This window comes from Poecile atricapillus, assembly GCF_030490865.1.
Source record: "Poecile atricapillus isolate bPoeAtr1 chromosome 32 unlocalized genomic scaffold, bPoeAtr1.hap1 SUPER_32_unloc_4, whole genome shotgun sequence".
NCBI classification, from domain to species: Eukaryota; Metazoa; Chordata; class Aves; order Passeriformes; family Paridae; genus Poecile; species Poecile atricapillus.
Genome location: NW_026708984.1, coordinates 29,696 through 38,412, shown reverse-complemented (window position 1 = coordinate 38,412; position 8,717 = coordinate 29,696). Strand labels below are relative to the sequence as shown.

Genomic DNA, 8,717 nt, shown 5'->3' with positions numbered 1-8,717 from the left:
CGGATGGGAAAGTCCCAAAAATGGGTGAAATTGGCCCAAAATGGGATCAGAATTCCCAAAAATGGATGGAATTGACCCAAAAGAGGCGGAATTGTCCCAAAAATGGACGGAATTGTCCCAAAAGAGGCGGAATTGTCCCCAAAGGAGGGAGCAGGAGGAGCTGCAGAAACGCTGGGAAGGGGGAAAAGCCACGCTCAGGCAGCTCTGGGGTCCCCAGGAGACACCCCGGGATTGAGGAGGGGGATTTGAGGGGAAAAAATGGAATTTTGGTTGATAAAAGTGGGATTTTGGTGGATAAAAGTGTGTGTTGTGTGTTGGAAATGGCAAAAAACGGGATTAAAATGGATGAAATTGGCCCAAAAATGGATGGAAATGCCCCAAAATGGGATCAGAACACTCAAAAAGGGACTGGAAAGTCCCAAAAAGTGCCAGAATTGGCCCAAAAAGGGACGGAATTGTCCCAAAATGGGATCAAAACACTCAAAAAGGGGTGGAATTGTCCCAAAAAGTGGTCAAAGAGTCCCAAAAATGGATAAAATTGTCCCAAAAATGGATGGAATTGTCCCAGAAATGGATGGAATTGTCCCAAAATGGGATCAGAACACCCAAAAAAGGGTAAAATACCCCAAAAATGGATGGAATTGGCCCAAAAATGGGTCAGAACACTCAAAAAGGGATCAGAAAGTCCCAAAAAGTGGTCAGAGAGTCCCAAAAAGGTTGAAATTGTCCCAAAAATGGGTGAAATTGGCCCAAAATGGGATCAAAACACCCAAAAATGGACGGAATTGTCCCAAAAATGGACAGAATTGACCCAAAAATGGACAGAATTGACCCAAAAATGGACGGAATTGACCCAAAAATGGACGGAATTGTCCCAAAAGAGGCGGAATTGTCCCCAAAGGAGGGAGCAGGAGGAGCTGCAGAAACGCTGGGAAGGGGGAAAAGCCACGCTCAGGCAGCTCTGGGGTCCCCAGGAGACACCCCGGGATTGAGGAGGGGGAAAAATGGGATAAAAGTGGAATTTTGGTGGATAAAAGTGAAATTTCGGTGGATAAAAGTGGAATTTTGGTGGAAAAAAGTGTGTGTTGTGTGCTGGAAATGGCAAAAAACGGGATTAAAATGGATGAAAATGGCCCAAAATGGGGTCAGAATGTCCCAAAAAGTGGTCAAAGAGTCCCAAAACTGGATGGAATTGTCCCAAAATGGGATCAAAACACCCAAAAATGGAAGGAATTGGCCCAAAAATGGATGGAATTGTCCCAAAATGGGATCAGAACACCCCAAAAAGGGGAAAATTGGCCCAAAAATGGATGGAATTGGCCCAAAAATGGGTGAAATTGCCCCAAAAATGGATGGAAATGCCCCAAAATGGGATCAGAACACCCAAAAAGGGTGAAAATGCCCCAAAAATGGATGGAATTGGCCCAAAATGGGATCAGAACACCCCAAAAAGTGGTCAGAGAGTCCCAAAACTGGATGAAATTGGCCCAAAATGGGATCAAAACACCCAAAAAGGGATCAGAATGTCTCAAAAAGGGATCAAAGAGTCCCAAAAAGGTTGAAATTGGCCCAAAAATGGGTGAAATTGGCCCAAAATGGGATCAGAACACCCAAAAATGGAAGGAATTGCCCCAAAAAGGGATGGGAAAGTCCCAAAAATGGGTGAAATTGGCCCAAAATGGGATCAGAATTCCCAAAAATGGACGGAATTGTCCCAAAAATGGACGGAATTGACCCAAAAGAGGCGGAATTGTCCCAAAAGAGGCGGAATTGTCCCAAAAATGGATGGAATTGTCCCAAAAATGGACGGAATTGTCCCAAAAGAGGCGGAATTGTCCCAAAAGAGGCGGAATTGTCCCAAAAATGGACGGAATTGTCCCAAAAATGGACGGAATTGTCCCAAAAATGGACGGAATTGACCCAAAAATGGACGGAATTGACCCAAAAGAGGCGGAATTGTCCCCAAAGGAGGGAGCAGGAGGAGCTGCAGAAACGCTGGGAAGGGGGAAAAGCCACGCTCAGGCAGCTCTGGGGTCCCACCGAGACACCCCGGGATTGAGGAGGGACCCCTGGGATCGAGGATGGAAAATTTGAGGGGAAAAAATGGAATTTTGGTGGATAAAAATGGAATTTTGGTGGAAAAAAGTGTGTGTTGTGTGCTGAAAATGGCAAAAAATGGGATTAAAATGGTTCAAAAATGGGTCAGAAGACTCAAAAACGGTTGGGATTGTCCCAAAAATGGATCAGAACATCACAAAAAGGGTAAAATTGTCCCAAAAAGGGATGGAATTATCCCAAATATTGGTGAAATTGCCCCAAAAATGGGTGAAATTGCCCCAAAAATGGATGGAAATGCCCCAAAATGGGATCAGAAGACACCAAAAAGGGTGGAATTGTCCCAAAAATGGGATCAGAATTCCCAAAAATGGATGGAATTGACCCAAAAGTGGTCAAAGAGTCCCAAAAATGGATGAAATTGTCCCAAAATGGGTTCAGAACACTCAAAAAGGGATCAGAGAGTCCCAAAAAGTGCCAGAATTGGCCCAAAATGGGATCAAAACACTCAAAAATGGTGGAACTGGACCAAAAATGGATGGAATTGGACCAAAATGGGATCAGAACACTCAAAAAGGGATCAGAATGTCCCAAAAAGTGGTCAGAGAGTCCCAAAAATGGATGGAATTGGCCCAAAATGGGATCAGAACACTCCAAAAGGTGGTCAGAGAGTCCCAAAAAGGTTGAAATTGTCCCAAAAATGGATGGAATCGCCCCAAAAAGGGATGAAATTGTCCCAAAATGGGATCAGAATTCCCAAAAATGGATGGAATTGTCCCCAAAAGTGGTCAAAGAGTCCCAAAAATGGGTGAAATTGTCCCAAAATGGGATCAGAACACCCCAAAAAGGGTAAAATTGGCCCAAAATTGGATGGAATTGGCCCAAAAATGGGATCAAAACATTCAAAAAGGGGTGGAATTGTCAATAAAAAGGATCAGAATTCCCCAAAATGGGTGAAATTGGCCCAAAATGGGATCAGAATTCCCAAAAAGAGGCGGAATTGTCCCAAAAGTGGGATCAAAACACTCAAAAATGGAAGGAATTGCCCCAAAAATGGATGAAATTGTCCCAAAATGGGATCAAAACACCTCAAAAATGCTGAAATGATCCCAAAATTGGACGGAATTGTCCCAAAAATGAATCAAAACCCTCAAAAATGGAAGAAATTGCCCCAAAAATGGTGAAATTCTCCCAAAATGGGATCAGAATTCCCAAAAATTGATGGAATTGCCCCAAAAATGGACAAAAAAAGCCCCAAAATCCCCCCAAAAAATCCCTGGAAATTCCCCCCCGGCCCCGCCCACAAAATGACGTCATCGGGCGCGATGCGATGACGTCATCGAGCGGGAAATGATGACGTCACAGCTCCGGGTTTTTTTTTTTCTCCAAACTTTTATTTGGCCCCAAATCCCTAAAAAAAGGCACCAAAAAAATCCGGGAATGGCCCCAAAAAAACAACGGAATTCCGGGAATGTTCCGGAATTCCGGGAATTTTCCAGGATTTTCGGGAATGTTCCGGAATTCCGGGAATTTTCCAGGATTTTCGGGAATGTTCCGGAATTCCGGGAATTTTCCAGGATTTTCAGGAATGTTCCGGAATTCCGGGAATTTTCCAGGATTTTCAGGAATGTTCCGGATTTTCGGGAATTTTCTGGATTTTTCGGGAATTTTCTGGGAATTCTGGGAATGTTCTGGGAATTCTGGGAATGTTCTGGAATCTTCCGGAATGTTCCGGATTTTCGGGAATTTTCTGGATTTTTGGGAATTTTCTGGATTTTCGGGAATTTTCTGGATTTTCGGGAATTTTCTGGGAATTCTGGGAATCTTCTGGGATCTTCAGGAATGTTCTGGAATCTTCAGGAATGTTCTGGGAATTCTGGGAATGTTCCGGATTTTCGGGAATTTTTCTGGATTTTTGGGAATTTTCTGGAATTCTGGGAATGTTCCGGAATCTTTAGGAATGTTCCGGATTTCCGAGAATTTTCTGGATTTTTTGGGAATTTTCTGGAATTCTGGGAATGTTCTGGAATCTTCAGGAATGTTCCGGATTTTTGGGAATTTTCTGGATTTTTCGGGAATTTTCTGGGAATTCTGGGAATGTTCCAGATTTTCTGGAATGTTCCGGATTTTCAGGAATTTTCTGGATTTTTTGGGAATTTTCTGGGAATTTTGGGAATGTTCTGAGAATTCTGGGAATGTTCCAGAAATTCTGGGAATCTTCTGGATTTTTTTTGAATTTTCTGGGAATTTTGGGAATGTTCCAGAAATTCTGGGAATGTTCCAGAAATTCTGGGAACGTTCTGGATTTTTTGGGAATTTTCTGGGAATTTTGGGAATGTTCTGGGAACTCTGGGAATGTTCAGGAATTTTCTGGAATTTTCTGGGGATTTTGGGAATGTTCTGGGAATGTTCTGGGTTTTCAGGAATGTTCTGGATTTTTGGGAATTTTCTGGGAATTCTGGGAATGTTCCGGAATCCTGGGGATGTTCTGGGTTTTCAGGAATGTTCTGGAATTTGGGGAATGTTCCGGAATTTGGGGAATTTTCCGGAATTTTGGGAATTTTCCTGGAATTTCTGGAAGTTTCCGGAAGGTTCTGCTCACACCACGAGGCTCTCCCGGCTCAGGGCGTCGTTCTGGGGGGGGGGAGGGGAAAAAATGATCCCAAAAATCCCAAAATTATCCCAAATATCCCAAAATTATCCCAAAATTATCCCAAATATCCCAAATTATCCCAAATTATCCCAAAATTATCCCAAAATTATCCCAAATTATCCCAAATATCCCAAAATTGTCCCAAATTATCCCAAATTATCCCAAAATTATCCCAAAATCCCCCAAATTATCCCCAAATTCCCCCAAATCCCTAAAATTATTCCAAATTTTACCCCAAATGATCCCAAAATTCCCGAAAATCCCCCAAATTATCCCAAATTTTTCCAAAATCCCCCAAATTATCCCAAATTTTTCCAAAATCCCCCAAATTATCCCAAATTTTACCCCGAATTGTCCCAAAAATCCCGAAAATTCCCCAAATTATCCCAAATTTTACTCCAAATGATCCCAAAATCCCCCCAAATTCCCCAAATTATCCCAAATTTTGCCCCAAATTATCCCAAAATTCCCAAAAAATCTGAAAAAATTCCCAAAAATTCCCCAAAATCCCCCAATTTTATCCCAAAATTATCCCAAATTTACCCCAAATTATCCCAAAATTCCCCCAAATCCCCCAAATTTACCCCAAATTATCCCAAATTTTGCCCCAAATGATCCCCAAATTCCCCAAAATCCCCCAAAATCCCCCAAATTATCCCAAAATTCCCAAAAATTCCCCAAAATCCCCCAATTTTACCCCAAATTATCCCAAATTTTGCCCCAAATGATCCCAAAATTCCCCAAAATTCCCCAAAATTCCCCAAATTATCCCAAATTTTACCCCGAATTATCCCAAAAAACCCAAAAATTCCCCAAATTTTTCCAAATTATCCCAAATTATCCCAAATTTTACCCCAAATTATCCCAAATTTTACCCCAAATTATCCCAAATTTTACCCCGAATTATCCCAAAAATCCCAAAAATTCCCCACATTTTTCCAAATTATCCCAAATTATCCCAAATTTTACCCCAAAATTCCCCAAATTCCCCCCAAATTTCCCCTCCCCCGTTTCCCCTCCCCCACCTTCCGCAGCCTCCGGGGGGGTCCCGGGGGGGTCCTGGGTGGGGGAGGGGTTTCCCCCCTCGCCCCTCCCCCCCCTCCCCTTTCCCGCCGGGGGGGTCCCGGGGGTGGGGGAGGGGTCGCGGAGCCCCAGGGCCCCTCCCCCACCCGGCGGGGGGGGAGGGGCTCGTGCAGGGAGGTGACGTCACTGGGGGCGGGGCCTGGGGGGAGGGGGAGGGGTTTAGGGTGGGGGAGGGGCGAGACCACCCCAAAAATTCCATAAATTCCCACCCGGGACCCCCCAAAATCCCCCTGGGACCCCCCAAAAACCCTCAAGGACCCCCCAAAATCCCCCCAGGACCCCCCAAAATCCCCCCGGGACCCCCCAAAAACCCTCAGGGACCCCCAAAATCCCCCCAGGACCCCCCAAAAATTCCTCAAAATCCCCCCAGGACCCCCCAAATCCCCTCCCCCAATCCCCAAATCCCCCCGGGACCCCCCAAATCCCCTTGGGACCCCCCAAAAACCCTCAGGGACCCCCCAGAAACCCTCAGGGACCCCCCAAAAACTCTCAGGGACCCCCCAAATCCCCCCAAATTATCTCAGGACCCCCCAGAACACCCCAAATCCCCCCCAGGACCCCCCAAATCCCCCCGGGACCCCTCAACCCCCCCCCAGGACCCCCCCAAACCTCCCCAGGACCCCCCAAACCCCTCCAGGACCCCCTCAAATCCCCCCCAGGGCCCCTCAAATCCCCCCCAGGGCCCCCCAAAATCTCCTCAAATCCCCCCCAGGACCCCCCAAACCCCCCCAGACCCCCCCAAGCCCCCCCAGGGACCCCCAAACCCCCCCCAGGACCCCCCAAACCCCCCCCAGGGCCCCTCAAATCCCCCCAGGGCCCCCCAAAAGCTCCTCAAATCCCCCCCATGACCCCCCAAACCCCCCCAGGACCCCTCAAATCCCCCCCAGGACCCCCCAAATCCCCCCAGGACCCCCCCAACCCCCCCCCAGGACCCCCCCTGCCCCTCCCCCCTCACCGAGCTCCCAGGTGGAGGCTCCGCCCCCGGGGGGGTCCCAGCTGCTCAGGTGCTGCTCCAGGAACCTCAGGGTGCTGGGGGGGGCTGGGGGGAGGGGGAGGGGCCCGGGGGGCGTTGGGGGAGGGGCGGAGCAGAGCCCCTCCCCCACCCCCCCCCCACGCCAGGGGAGGCCTCGATCCAGGGACGGCCCCGTTCGGGTCACCCATCCAGGCCATGACCGGGGCGGAACCTGCTTAGCTTTGGAGACCGGACCGGCACCCAACATAGACCCAACACCTCCCAGTAAAAACCAGTAAAAACCAATATGGACCAGGATGGACCCAGTACAGCCTCAGTGTGGCCCCAGCACCCCCCAGTACAGCCCCAGCGCCTCCCAGTATAAACCAGTAACAGGTTTCCATTCAGGTCACCCATCCAGGCCGTGACCGGGGCGGAACCTGCTTAGCTTTGGAGACCGGACCGGCACCCAACATAGACCCAACACCTCCCAGTAAAAACCAGTAAAAACCAATATGGACCAGGATGGACCCAGTACAGCCTCAGTGTGGCCCCAGCACCCCCCAGTACAGCCCCAGCGCCTCCCAGTATAAACCAGTAACAGGTTTCCATTCAGGTCACCCATCCAGGCCGTGACCGGGGCGGAACCTGCTTAGCTTTGGAGACCGGCCCGGCACCCAACATAGACCCAACACCTCCCAGTATAAACCAGTACAAACCAGTAAAAAACAGTGTGGACCAGGATGGACCCAGTACAGTCTCAGTACAGCCCCAACGCCCCCCAGTACAGCCCCAGCGCCTCCCAGTATAAACCAGTAACAGGTTTCCATTCAGGTCACCCATCCAGGCCGTGACCGGGGCGGAACCTGCTTAGCTTTGGAGACCGGCCCGGCACCCAACATAGACCCAACACCTCCCAGTATAAACCAGTAAAAACCAGTACAAACCAGTAACCCCCAGTCCCCTGTTTACCTGCCCCAGCCCCGTGATTGACAGCTGTCAATCACCCCGGGCTCACCTGAGCTGTCGCTGTCCCTCAGCAGCGGCACCTGAGAGCTCTGGCTGCTCCCTGGGGGGGGAGGGGACAGCTCAGGCCTCACCTGGGGCTCACCTGGGCTCACCTGAGCCCCTCCCCCCGCCCCTCCCCCACTCACCGAGGAGCTGAAGGGGCAGTCCGGGGTGGGGGGAGGGGCCGAAGGCGCCCCCCGAGGTCGCCGCTTTCCCGGCCAGGTAAACTGGGGGGGGAGGGGAGGGGACAGGTGAGCCCAGGTGAGCTCTGAGATCCACCTGGACACACCCAGGAGAGCCCAGAACCCCCCCAGGTGTGTCCAGAACCCCCCCAGGTGTGTCCAGAACCCCCCCAGGTGTGTCCAGGTGTGTCCAGAACCCCCCCAGGTGTGTCCAGAACCCCCCCAGGTGTGTCCAGGTGTGTCCAGGTGTGCTCAGAACCCCCCCAGGTGTGTCCAGGTGTGTCCAGGTGTGTCCAGGTGTGTCCAGAACCCCCCCAGGTGTGCTCAGAACCCCCCCAGGTGTGCTCAGAACCCCCCCAGGTGTGTCCAGAACCCCCCCAGGTGTCCCCAGGTGTGCTCAGGTGTGTTCCCAGACCCCCCAGGTGTGTCCAGGTGTGCTCAGAACCCCCCCAGGTGTGTCCAGGTGTTCCCCAGGTGTGTCCAGAACCACCCCAGGTGTGTCCAGAACCCCCCCAGGTGTGTCCAGGTGTACCCAGGTGTGTCCAGAACCCCCCTGGGTGTGTCCAGGTGTGTCCAGGTGTGCTCAGAACCCCCCCAGGTGTCCCCAGGTGTGCTCAGGTGTGTTCCCAGACCCCCCAGGTGTGTCCAGGTGAGTCCAGAACCCCCCAGGTGTGTCCAGAACCCCCCCAGGTGTGTCCAGAACCCCCCCAGGTGTGTCCAGGTGTTCCCCAGGTGTGTCCAGGTGTATCTCAAGTGCTCCCCAGCTGTTCCCAGGTGTCTCCAG

General features: G+C 50.4%; 1 long non-coding RNA gene across 1 annotated transcript; it reads left to right on the top strand.

Annotated features, from left to right (window-relative positions):
• The first annotated feature begins 438 nt into the window (after positions 1–438).
• LOC131574013 (uncharacterized) lies at positions 439–1,057 on the top strand. The gene is made up of 2 exons (XR_009276338.1): positions 439–508; positions 882–1,057. It is a non-coding gene; the product is annotated as an uncharacterized LOC131574013 (long non-coding RNA).
• The last annotated feature ends 7,660 nt before the right edge of the window (positions 1,058–8,717 follow it).